This window comes from Natator depressus, chromosome 4, assembly GCF_965152275.1.
Source record: "Natator depressus isolate rNatDep1 chromosome 4, rNatDep2.hap1, whole genome shotgun sequence".
Classification (NCBI taxonomy): Eukaryota; Metazoa; Chordata; order Testudines; family Cheloniidae; genus Natator; species Natator depressus.
In genome coordinates, this window is record NC_134237.1 from 134,766,594 (window position 1) to 134,780,511 (window position 13,918).

General features: G+C 40.0%; 1 protein-coding gene and 1 long non-coding RNA gene across 3 annotated transcripts in view; one reads left to right on the forward strand and one right to left on the reverse strand.

Moving 5' to 3' along the window:
- LOC141986892 (uncharacterized) overlaps positions 1-4,851 on the reverse strand; it is an 80,391-nt gene extending 75,540 nt beyond the window's left edge. Inside the window, exon 1 of the long non-coding RNA XR_012639387.1 lies at positions 4,794-4,851. This is a non-coding gene — a long non-coding RNA (uncharacterized LOC141986892). The remainder of the gene's footprint in view (positions 1-4,793) is intronic.
- ATRN (attractin) overlaps positions 1-13,918 on the forward strand; it is a 265,369-nt gene that overhangs the window by 2,226 nt on the left and 249,225 nt on the right. The gene's annotated exons all lie outside the window — the stretch shown is intronic.

Below are 13,918 nucleotides of genomic sequence, written 5' to 3' on the forward strand. Positions count from 1 at the left end.
GCTTCTGATCTGCTTATTCTTTTCTGTGTATGTTTTTATTCTTCATCACTGTAGCATCTGAGCACCTTTCTGTAATGTATTAAATGATGTGGCTAACAACTGTTATGCAGGTTATATTCTCTCTCTTTCTCATTCTTTTCTCAGATTTTGTGTGCAGTGTAGTGTTTTGTTTTAGTAGGATTTTGTGATTTTTTTTTTTATTTTTTTTTTTTAAATGTACACATCTGCTTGGCATTTTAGAGAAGGCAAGGTCAGAAAAGTATGCAAGGAAGGTGGTGATGATTCTTAGTTCCTGTGGGAGTTCATTTCATAGTCTCTTACTAGCTTCCAAGGAGGCTCTGTTTCTTGCACAATTGAGCTTTACCCTTGTAGAAAATTACTCTCTGCCTGAGGAGCAGAATGGTCAACTGTGGTTCTCAGCGAAGAGATGATCTGAGATATGCTGGGCCTAGGCCTTTGAACAAGTTGAAGACAAGGACTGAGACCTTGAAGTTAACCTCAATATTCTGTGGTAAGCTAGTCTAGAAAGCAAAGGACAGACTTCATGTGTTTGAGGTAGCCTTTGTTGCTGAGGAGACATTCTGTACTGTATAGAGTTAACTGGACAGGAAGCCATCAGCCCTTAGGAATGTTACATTGTTATAGTCAAGACAGGAGGTGACAAAGGTAACTGCAGTCAGGTCATAGTCTGCTAGGATGGGACAGCCTCACCTACCGAACCAGAGACAGTAGCATCTGTGACTAATACTTTCTATTATATGAGCACTTAGCCTCAGCAAGGAATCCAGGAGCACTCCTAAATTATGAAGTGAATTGATCAATTGTGGGTGCGTACACACCAAAAAGAGATTGTACCATGGCTGTGAACTCTTCAAGATGCTTTCTTCTGCCCATAAGCAAAACTTCTGTCTTGCTTGGGTTTGGCTTCAACCAGCTGTTCTTCGTCCTTGGTGGTACTGGTCTGGTTGCACATGGTGAAGGACAGTTAGGGCTGTATAGAATCAATCATAGAATATCAGGGTTGGAAGGGACCTCAGGAGGTCATCTAGTCCAACCCCCTGCTCAAAGCAGGACCAGTCCCCAACTAAATCATCCCAGCCAGGGCTTTGTCAAGCCTGACCTTAAAAATATCTAAGGAAGGAGATTCCACCACCTCCCTAGGTAACGCATTCCAGTGTTTCACCACCCTCCTAGTGAAAAAGTTTTTCCTAATATCCAACCTAAACCTCCCTCACTGCAATTTGAGACCATTACTCCTTGTTCTGTCATCAGCTACCACTGAGAACAGTCTAGATCCATCCTCTTTGGATCCACCTTTCAGGTAGTTGAAAGCAGCTATCAAATCCCCCCTCATTCTTCTCTTCCGCAGACTAAACAATCCCAGTTCCCTCAGTCTCTCCTCATAAGTCATGTGTTCCAGTCCCCTAATCATTTTTGTTGCCCTCCGCTGGACTCTTTCCAATTTTTCCACATCCTTCTTGTAGTGTGGGGCCCAGAACTGGACACAGTACTCCAGATGAGGCCTCACCAATGCCAAATAGAGGAGAACGATCATGTCCCTTGATCTGCTGGCAATGCTCCTACTTATACAGCCCAAAATGTCGTTAGCTTTCTTGGCAATAAAGGCACACTGTTGACTCATATCCAGCTTCTCATCCACTGTAACCCCTAGGTCCTTTTCTGCAGAACTGCTGCCTAGCCACTCAGTCCCTAGTCTGTAGCGGTGCATGGGATTCTTCCGTCCTAAGTGCAGGACACTGCACTTGTCCTTGTTGAACCTCATCAGATTTCTTTTGGCCCAATCCTCCAATTTGTCTAGGGCCCTCTGTATCCTATCCCTCCCCTCCAGCGTGTCTATCTCTCCTCCCAGTTTAGTGTCATCTGCAAACTTGCTGAGGGTGCAATCCACATCATCCTCCAGATCATTTATGAAGATATTGAACAAAACCGGCCCGAGGACCAACCCTTGGGGCACTCCACTTGATACCGGCTGCCAACTAGACATGGAGCCATTGATCACTACCCGTTGAGCCCGACAATCTAGCCAACTTTCTATCCACTTTATAGTCCATTCATCCAGCCCATACTACTTTAACTTGCTGGCAAGAATACTGTGGGAGACCGTGTCAAAAGCTTTGCTAAAGTCAAGAAACAACACGTCCACTGCTTTCCCCTCATCCACAGAGCCAGTTATCTCGTCATAGAAGGCAATTAGATTAGTCAGGCATGACTTGCCCTTGGTGAATTCATGCTGACTATTCCTGATCACTTTCCTCTCCTCTAAGTGCTTCAGGATTGATTCTTTGAGGACCTGCTCCATGATTTTTCCAGGGACTGAGGTGAGGCTGACTGGCCTGTAGTTCCCCGGATCCTCCCTCTTCCCTTTTTTGAAGATGGGCACTACATTAGCCTTTTTCCAGTCGTCCGGGACCTCCCCAATCGCCATGAGTTTTCAAGGATAATGGCCCTGCAATCACATCCGCCAACTCCTTTAGCACTCTCGAATGCAGCGCATACGGCCCCATGGACTTGTGCTCATTCAGCTTTTCGAAATAGTCCCGAACCACTTCTTTCTCCACCGAGGGCTGGTCACCTCCTCCCCATGCTGTGCTGTCTAGTGCACTCGTCTGAGAGCTGACCTTGTTCGTGAAGACAGAGGCAAAAAAAGCATTGAGTACATTAGCTTTTTCCACATCCTCTGTCACTACATTGCCTCCCTCGTTCAGTAAGGGGCCCACACTTTCCTTGGCTTTCTTCTTGTTGCCAACATACCTGAAGAAACCCTTCTTGTTACTCTTGACATCTGTTGCTAGCTGCAACTCCAAGTGTGATTTGGCCTTCCTGATTTCACTCCTGCATCCCCGAGCAATATTTTTATACTCTTCCCTGGTCATTTGTCCAATCTTCCACTTCTTGTAAGCTTCTTTTTTGTGTTCAAGATCAGCAAGGATTTCACTGTTAAGCCAAGCTGGTCGCCTGCTATATTTACTATTCTTTCTACACATTGGGATGGTTTGTCCCTGTAACCTCAATAAGGATTCTTTAAAATACAGCCAGGTCTCCTGGACTCCTTTCCCCCTCATGTTATTCTCGCAGGGGATCCTACCCATCAGTTCCCTGAGGGAGTCAAAGTCTGCTTTTCTGAAGTCCAGGGTCCGTATTCTGCTGCTCTCCTTTCTTCCCTGTGTATAGGCTAGGTAGAGCTCATGCTTAAAAGATTAACACTATTCTATACAGTACTTTTCATACAAAAAGTTCCCAAAATGTTGGATTTACAAATTCTGGGTCTGACTTTCAAAACATACATCACCATGATGGCAAATCCAGAAGGGATGTAACCTCCTTGCAAATCAAGCACCACCTGGATCAATCCATAGCTAGTTCCTTCAGATGGTCTGGCTTAATATTCAGTTTATGTCCGTTATTTGGCAATCTGATTGTGTCACTGAAGCTTTTGGCTACATAGCCGCATTCCTTGTTAAACACGTTTCATAATTCATTGATCTTCAGTCCTAATACATCTACACCAAGAAAGCCACTGAAACTGAACTCATAGAGGCAGTTGTTGGTTTCAGCTGCAAATATCTTCATTACTGATTTTGTCTTTTCAGAACATTAGTTGAATGCAAATAAGATATTTATGCATGTAGATGGATAACTAGATGTATGATTGTAGTCGCGTACATAAAAGGCCAAATGCTTGTGAATGTGCAGTTGCAAACTTAACTCTTTTAAAAATTGCACACTGCATGTATAGGGGACACTCCATCTGCTACTGAAATAACAGCTACTTCTGAGGTCAGGTTAAAACTCTTCAATAGTGCTTAGCCCCACAAAACCACATTTTAAGAAATAAAATAGTTTAACAAGTATATTATTTTTAATTAGCTTAATGGAAGCAGTTATAGACTAGTGGTTGATTATTATAGAGTATGTAATGTACTTACATGACCCAAGAATACAATAGTAAAGTAGAATTTTGTGGTTGGAAAAAGTGGGTAAATCACTAGCTGAGTGAGCCATTAGCTAGCAAAGTACTATCACAATTTTCACTCTTAAAAATAAAATGGGACTTTTGGAAAAACACAAACAAGCAAAATATATTCAGTTGCCAAAATGGTTAGTGATACAGTATTGTCAGAACTAAGTTAAGAATCAAACAAAACAAAGTAAAAACCCTCAAGCAACAGTTAAAGGTACATTGGCAACTACAAATCTAGTAAAAAAAAAAAAAATTCTTTCAAAGAGTTATAAGTATTTTCAGGTACTGCAGCTCCCCTGATCTCATGCCATTTCGTTTGTTTTTACAATCATATTATCATATATATTAAAAAAAGAAAAGAAAACCTTCCTCGTCCTATGAAAGACCCACACAAACAATGGACAGTGACAGTACAAGGGGAACCACTAGGTATACATTAAATTGAAAATTAAACATTTTTTCTCCATCCTCTTTCAGTTAGGCTATACTTTAAACTATAAAATGTATCATTTTCCAGCAGAATTATGATTTTTAAATTGACTGTTATTTTAAGGCAGAAAATTTTAGCTGACACTTGCACCCTTATTTCCTATTGTTTCATCTTCACCGATGTTCTCTGAATGGACAAGGGCAATGTTGGAATTATTATTATTTATGCAGGATGTTACCAAGATACTAATTTAAATTTCTTTAATAAATCCAAACATCGAATGGTGTTTATACAATTCATCTAAACATGCCTAAATAATGAGCAATTTACTAGATGCAAACAGTAACAAAACATTTATAAGTAGTTGATCAAGATACTTACAAATGGGCTAAAGCCAGGAGTAGTCCAGCTTGGTCAGGCAGGTATTAGCAATGAACCTTAGGAGTTTATTTTTTATTGCGTTTAACAAACAAGTGTGATGGCATTACCAATTAACAGACCTTAGCTTAGGCCAGATGAAGGAGTTCCTGATATAGTCAATTATTTACTGCTCATAGTACCCAATTAACCGTGTTTTCTTTGTGTTACTTTAGCCCAATCCTTAAATAAGATAACACTGGCATTTTGAAGGGTCATTACAAATTTAACACAACTCTTTTTTTCTCATTATTTCATTGTTTTTGGTTCAATGCTTTGGGCCTATTGTTCATGCTAATATTCCAACTTAAAACTATCGTTCACCCAGTATAAGGTGGGCCTATGTTCTACAGCAGTGGTGGGCAACCTGCGGACCATCAGGGTAATCTGATTGTGGGCCATGAGACATTTTGTTGACATTGACTGTCCGCAGGCATGGCCCCCCTGCAGCTCCCAGTGGCCACGGTTTCCCATTCCTGGCCAATGGAGCTGCAGGGACGTGCTGGGAACTGCGGCCACTGGGAGCTGTGGGGGGCTGTGCCTGCGTACGGTCAACATCGGCAAAATGTCTTGCGGCCCGCAATCAGATTACCCTGATGGGCCGCAGGTTGCCCACCGCTGCTCTACAGGCGGTCTCTGACATTTTGTATAGGGCACAATTTAACAGGAAAGATCGACAAATGAACGTATGGAGTTTTTTATTGGTTGTTCCTAGGTCAGTGTAAGCTTCCTCACTTTCATCTGCCTTGCACAAAACGACCAGCACAAATATGTTGCTTGCCACTATGTTTTTTCATAATTGTCCTAAAAGTCTATTTTCCCCTCAGTTCAAACTTTCCACCTTATGGCAAATGAGCAATGGCTGAAAAGTCAGAGAAGGTTAAGTAGAAGACATAAGTGTATCTCTTGTGGTGAGATAATGTAAGTCAGTCTGGGTCTTTCTCCTTCTTTCATGTCACACCTCTGAACTGTTCTAGTGTAATTATCTAAGTTGTCAAAAACTCGCGGGATCAACTGAAGACCACTGAGGAGAGCAGCATCTAACAGCCTCCTTCCTCCTACATTTCTCTGAGAGTTAAGAGCTCTGTGGTGTGAACAGCACAACTGGAGATTTCCTACTTCCTTTGCCAAATCCAAGAACATGCCAGTGCCGAAAAGAAAAAGACCGATTGTAAAAGTCCCCTCGTCTCCACTGGTCAAGGTTAAAGTAATTTCAGGTTCTTTTTTTTTTTTTTGGTCTCCTCTACTAATTTCTGTGTCAATATCATACATCAGCCTTCTGAGTCAGCTGCCACTCTGGATTTTTTCATTATTCCACGTCTCCTATTGGCACTTTTATTATCAACTTAAATGAGCTCATCTTTTCTGGTGAGGACTGTATCCAAATGGGATTCTTAAACATTCTAGGCAATTTGCCGTCAATCTAAATGACTTTGTCTGAAATAAGAAAAGGAGTACTTGTGGCACCTTAGAGACTAACAAATTTATTTGAGCATAAGCTTTCGTGAGCTACAGCTCACTTCATCGGATGCATTCAGTGGAAAATACAGTGAGGAGATTTATATACATAGAGAACATGAAACAATGGGTGTTACCATACACACTGTAACCAGAGTGATCACTTAAGGTGAGCTGTTACCAGCAGGAGAGCGAGGGTGGGGCAGTGGGAGAAAACCTTTTGTAGTGATAATCAAGGTGGGCCATTTCCGGCAGTTGACAAGATCGTCTGAGGAACAGTGGGAGTGGGGGTGGGGGGATAAACAAGGGGAAATAGTTTTACTTTTGTGTAATGACCCATCCATTCCCAGTCTCTATTGAAGCCTAAGTTAATTGTATCCAGTTTGTAAATTAATTCCAATTCAGCAGTCTCTCTTTGGAGTCGGTTTTTGAAGTTTTTTTGTTGAAGTATTGCCACTTTTAGGTCTGTAATAGAGTGACCAAAGAGATTGAAGTGTTCTCCAACTGGTTTTTGAATGTTATAATGCTTGACGTCTGATTTGTGTCCATTTATTCTTTTACGTAGAGACTGTCCAGTTTGACCAATGTACATGGCAGAAGGGCATTGCTGGCACATGATGGCATATATCACATTGGTGGATGTGGAGGTGAACGAGCCTCTGATGGTGTGGCTGATGTGATTAAGCCCTATGATGGTGTCCCCTGAATAGATATGTGGACACAGTTGGCAACGGGCTTTGTTGCAAGGATAGGTTCCTGGGTTAGTGGTTCTGTTGTGTGGTGTGTGGTTGCTGGTGAGTATTTGCTTCAGGTTGGGGGGCTGTCTGTAGGCAAGGACTGGCCTGTCTCCCAAGATGTGTGAGAGTGATGGGTCTTCCTTCAGGATAGGTTGTAGATCCTTGATGATGCGTTGGAGAGGTTTTAGTTGGGGGCTGAAGGTGATGGCTAGTGGCGTTCTGTTATTTTCTTTGTTGGGCCTGTCCTGCAGTAGGTGACTTCTGGGTACTCTTCTGGCTCTGTCAATCTGTTTCTTCACTTCAGCAGGTGGGTATTGTAGTTGTAAGAATGCTTGATAGAGATCTTGTAGGTGTTTGTCTCTGTCTGAGGGGTTGGAGCAAATGCGGTTGTATCGTAGAGCTTGGCTGTAGACAGTGGATCGTGTGGTGTGGTCTGCATGAAAGCTGGAGGCATGTAGGTAGGCATAGCGGTCAGTAGATTGCCGGTATAGGGTGGTGTTTATGTGACCATCGCTTATTAGCACCATAGTGTCCAGGAAGTGGATCTCTTGTGTGGACTGGTCCAGGCTGAGGTTGATGGTGGGATGGAAATTGTTGAAATCGTGGAATTCCTCAAGGGCTTCTTTTCTGTGGGTCCAGATGATGAAGATGTCATCAATGTAGCGCAAGTAGAGTAGGGGCATTGGGGACGAGAGCTGAGGAAGCGTTGTTCTAAGTCAGCCATAAAAATGCTGTCTTCACAGGGGCAGTCTTTAATTTAAGTTTTGAGACGATCAAGACCAATGATGCTGTTCACTTGCATCTAAGTGAAGCTAAATGTTACCATGTGCAGTATGTGTGACAAATTTCACTCTCCTGGTTTGTTTCACTAAGCTCTTCAAATTATGAGCAGTAAAGGTAAACCTGTGGTCGTCACATAAGATACATTTGGCTGTGACAAATTGCTCCGAAAATGTGCTGCATATTGAGGGTAATGACACCTGATAGTTGCATGGTCAGGTTTAAATACTTTTTTAAGATCCCTTTCTCATAATAGCAGGGTGTTATGGAGAGATCCTTCAAATGTTCCTCTTTTGACTAGCTGTATGTCTCTGTGCTTTCTATGCCTAGAACTTCCTTCTCAATCCCATATGCCATTTTGCCTGCCTCTTTTCTTTAAATCCATTCTCAAAAATCACTTCTTCAAGGTGTCTTAAACTTCAGCCTCTAATACATTAAAAAATAAAGTAGGAATTAGGATTGAGACTTGTGGGACTTGACAGAGGAGGGGTTGGGTGATGGAGGAACGAACCATCACAAACCCTTGAAAGAAGTCTGAGGGGCAGGACTAAAGTAATTTTAATAATATTGAGCCCCCATGTAATTGTATATTAAGGTATTTCTGTACACCCTGTGGCCTGTCTTGAAAGCTGGACTTGGTGAGCAGCAAATACAGAGTATTACAGTAATTGTGAAAATCTGCTGCTGCACATAAGAATTTTGAATTAAATTACTCTATTTTGGTGACTACATTACTGTCACTGGTTCTTTGTTTCCATCTTCTGCTTCTTTCTTCTTGCCTTTTTTCCATGCTGCCTGATCTGCATGAAATTGTCTTATAATCTATTTAAGAATGGCACCACTATCACTCCTGCACCCATCATCAATTTCTTTGTGCCGCAGTGTCCAAAGGTTGAATTCATAATCCCCTCCAGCTCGCCCTGCCCAATTTAAAAAAAAAAAAAATTCTCAAAATTTGTAATTCCCAGATATATTTCTTTTTCTGGCCTTTCTTCCCTCTCTTAAATTGTAAGATTCTTAGGACAGTTCTTGCTTGAAACTTTGTGTTGTGTACAATGTCAAGCTTATTGTTGGTGCCAAACATTAAGTGCAGTATTACTACTTAATATAGTTCAGTACTTGACACCTAGAAATACATTTTCATCTCAGTTTAATCAAATCAGTTTTCCATTTATGTGTACTTGTCTTGTTAAGCTTTCACATCTTAGTCTCCAAGTTTAAATTCCATATGGAAATTCTCACTGAAGAAGTAGCTTAGCAATATTAAGTGCATTTCTGCTCTAAAAATGACTTTGTAAAAATGGCATAATGAGGTTTTATATTAATTGTCTCACCAATTTCCATAACAAATGTATTAAATCTGCAAGTAAAAAGATGTCACTTAAAAACATAAAAGCCTCACATAGCCTGGGCTTTGAAAGTCAAATTAGATTCTTTCCGTCTTGTGCATCTTTACAAGACAGATTCCATAGGCCAAATTATGATGTGAGTTTGCCCTGGTGTCTGAAGACTGTGGAATCGCATAGATGGCATAATTTGGTTTGCAGAATCTCAAATATTGGTGCTGTTCAAGATGGACAGAACTCTGGGTTTGTGTACATTTAAAAGTTTGGTCGACCTAGCTGTGTCATCAGGTATGTGGCTGCAGCTATGTCCATTGAACAAAGCTGTGTTGGTGGAAGCAAACTTCATTTGGGAAGTTGCTCTTCCTACAGCATTGGGGGGAAAAACTCCTTTTGGCGTAGGCTGCATCTTCACTTTAAGGTTATGCTGACATAGCTATTCTGGCATAACTGTGCTGGTATAGTCTCCATAGTGTAGACATACTCTCAGTTGGAGTGGCTATGTGTAGGGTTTGGTAGTTAGAATACACGTATTTTACTTGCAGACTAAGCAATTTTGGTATGGAAAGCTGAGTCAATGAATACTGAATGCCAGAATGCTACCTCCCCCCCCCCGGCTAAGACCATGCTTTAAAGAAAACAGATCCATTATGCTGAGGCATATTTACATTGAACACCGCTTTTAGGGTAGATCATGTGAAAAATATAATGTAAAGTTTTGGAATACTCAGCTGGGCAGCATTTCTGTTTAAAGGCAAATTTTCAGTATTCTAAAATTCACAGGCACTCAGATGGGTTTGAAAATTGTTATACCACCTGATGGCTTGGGGTAGAGTTTGTGGTGCGCCTTTGAGGTCATTTTGATAAGGCATTCCTGAAATATAGACCCCCCCCCCCCCAAATGTGCTATTTTGAATCTTCAGTGTGCTCTAAAATCCACATGCGAAGTTGGATTGGCTTGAAAATGGTTTTCTAATTGAGGGTCTGAGGTTGTCTGAAGAAAAGATAAGATCATTTTAATTAAGGGTTTCCTGAGATACAGCCTGCCCCTTAATTACTTTGTTTTTTTTAATGCTTGTTCAGTGCATGTCACAAGCATCACATGCTGGGACTGGATTTAGGAGCTGAAAACAGGCAGGCTTGATGCATGACATGCAGACCCCCCCGTGGCAGACATGTTTGGTGAATGTCACAAGTGTTCAAACAGGAGTCATGATTTGAGGTGGTAGGCACTGAGAAAATGACAGGTTTTGCTGGAATGAGTAAGGTTCCTAATGTCTATTGCCATTTCCATGGATGCATTGTAAGGTTGTGTACGTGTGTGGTGTGGGAGGCATGACTGTAACTGTACACTTCCTGGCTTTCTGATGTTTGCGTTTTGTTTATCTGAGTGTATTTTCTGCTGTTGAGAGGCTTCTGTTTTTGGTAGCTAATTTTCATATTCTGGGGGCACTGCTAAACAGTCTTAACTCCTCTTTAATGACATTTTTTTGTTATTGGGTATTTGCTTGAGGCTGAAACTGAATATCTACGACTCTGCACAGACTTTAAGAACACTGGAAAAAACAAATGGACAGTTTGTTTTGTAAAATTGTTTTATAAACGTAAATACAAAACACATGAGCTTTACAGAGTTCCGAACTTGTTTTGAATTTATTTTTTTTTTAAAGAGAATAAATTATGGTTTCAGTGGGACACTGAAACAGAAAGGTGACTTCACTTCCTTAACTCCAGTTATTGTTCTTTTAAAACCATTTTTTGAAGTGGGAGTTTTATTAAATTTGGTGGCTTTTGTCCATTATTAATGCAATGAAAATACATTTTTTATAGTGTTTTTGTTTTTAAGTGACCTATTATAAGTTAAACCAGCTAGATCTGTTCAATGGATCTTATTTTTTCAGTCTCTTTGTGTGCATATTACTATACTTTCTCTGCCCCCACTTTCATGGTCTCGTAATATTCAAATGGCTTCATTCAGTGCTATGTCATGCATATTTCCATCAATTATTTTAATCTTAATAAGCAGCTGACTCATTTGTGGGCTTCTGGAATAAGTCCTATAATTGAGGTTTTTTGGTTGTACAACTTCTGTGAATTCGGAGTTTGTGGCGCTCAAGGATCAATATTTTTGGGTGCAACTATGTATGTTTGAGTCATGCTAAAGCAAGCTTTCTGAGATAGCTTTGACCAGGCCCGTTCTATGATGACCTATAGCAAGCTCACTACTGAAGTCCTGGGCTTTTTTGTGTAGTGATTGATTAGTAGACAGATGCTCTGTTGGTATTAAGTTAGGAATGCCAAATTAATTTTATTGGTAACTTTATCAGACCTGACTCCAGGGCTCAATATATGGCATTTCAGCCTTTACCTCCTATATTTAATCTTGTGTGCTATTATTGGACATGATGCCAAGAAATACTTTTTTTAGTTACTGCAGGTCTTAAATAAAATGAAAAAGTAATTTATACCTTTAGTGCTGACTGTGCATGTTAGTACTGTAAGACAAAATATAATGACAAGGGTCAGCATGCAGCAGTTTTTCCCTAAAGACTTATTACAGGCTTCACTGTTATCTTATTTCAAGTGTACCGAGTGTGCCTACCTCCAAGTGTGATCAGATGTAAAACATGCCTGTCCAGTGGAAGGAAGATGCTGAATTTAAATGGTACATCAAGAAAGAATGGTTTTCAGGGCTGCTGCTGATTAAAATTTTCCAACACCTTATGTTTGGATTAGAAAATCATACGATTTTTACAGTCCGTGGCTTGCAAATTTTAAAAATTTGGAACTAAGTTGGTTGAACAGGGTATGCTGTACTTTTAGCTGTATTTATTTATAGCTACTTTTTGATTGCCTGACCGCATTTGAGTGCTTTTTTGTAAACGGATTGATTCACTCTATTCAAATATATATCTTGTAGCAGAGAGAGTCCTTTAAATTTAAACTAGGGCTGTCGATTAATTTTTTTAATCACAATTAATTTTTTTGAGTTAATCATGTGAGTTAACTGCAATTAATCTCGATTAATAGCAGTTTTAATTGCACTGTTAAACAATAGAATACCAGTTGAAATTTGTTAAATATTTTGGATGTTTTTCTACATTTTCATATGTATATTGTATTCTGTATTGTAATTGAAATCAAAGTGTATATTTTTGATTACAAATATTTGCACTGTAAAAATGATAAACAAATAGTATTTTTCACTTTAACTCATACAAGTAGTGTAGTGCAATCTCTTTGTTGTAAAAGTGCAGTTTACAAATGTAGATTTTTGTTGTTGCATAACTGCACTCAAAACCAAAACAGTGTAAAACTTCAGAGCCTACAAGTCCACTCAGTCCTACTTCTTGTTCATCCAATCGCTAAGACAAACAAGTTTGTTTACATTTACAGGAGATAATGCTGCCCTTTTCTTATTTACAATGTCACCAGAAAGTGAGAACCGACATTTGCATGGCACTTTTGTAACTGGCATTGTAAGGTATTTACGTGCCAGATATGCAAAACATTCGTATGCCCCTTCATGCTTTGGCCACCATTCCAGAGGAAATGCTTCCATGCTGATGACACTCGATTTTAAAAAAAAGCGTTAATTTAAATTTGTGACTGAACTCCTCCGAGGGAGAGGACATGCTTCCATGCTAATGACGCTCATTTAAAAAAAAATGTGTTAATTACATTTGTAACTGAACTCATTGGGGGAGAACTGTATGTCCTCTGCTCTGTTTTATACGCATTCTGCCATATATTTCATGTTATAGCAGTCTTGGATGATGACCCAGCACATGTTGTTCATTTTAAGAACACTTTCACTGCAGATTTGACAAAACGCAAAGAAGATACTAATATGAGTTTTCTAAAGATAGCTAAAGCACTCAACCCAAGTTTTAAGAATCTGAAATGCCTTCCAAAATCTGAAGGGGACGAGGTGTGGAGCATGCTTTCAGAGATCAACACTGCAATGCGGAAACTACAGAACCTGAACCACCAAAAAAAGAAAATCACCCTTCTGCTGGTGGCATCTGACTCAGATAATGAAAATGAACATGTGTTGGTCCGCACTGCTTTGGATTGTTGTCGAGAAGAACCCGTCATCCGCATGGACACATGTCCTCTGGAATGGTGGTTGAAGCATGAAGGGACATGTGAATCTTTAGCGCATCTGGCACGTAAATATCTTGCAACGCCGGCTACAGCAGTGCCATGAGAATGCCTGCTTTCTCTTTCAGGTGACGTAAACAAGAAGTGGGCAGCATTATCTCCTGTAAATGTAAACAAACTTGTTTCTCTTATCGATTGGCTGAACAAGAAGTAGGTCTGAGTGGACTTGCAGGCTCTAAAATTTTATATTGTTTTATTTTTGAATGGTGTTATTTTTTGTACATAATTCTACATTTGTAATTCAACTTTCATGATAAAGAGATTGCACTACAGTACTTGTATTAGATGAATTGAAAAATACTATTTCTTTCGTTTTTTACAGCGCAAATATTTGTAATCCAAAATAAATTTAAAGTGAGCACTGTACACTTTGTATTCTGTGTTGTAATTGAAATAAATATGTTTGAAAATGTAGAAAACATCCAAAATATTTAAATAAATGGCATTCTGTTATTGTTTAATCGCTTGACAGCCCTAATGTAAACAGTCAGTATCTGTTCCTTGTCATTTCACGTTGCAAAGAATCTCAAAAGCCAGTCTCCTCTGTTTGGGGGCTGGAAATAGGCTTTAAACATGTCTGATTTAGTTGGCCTTTATTTGGGTTTTT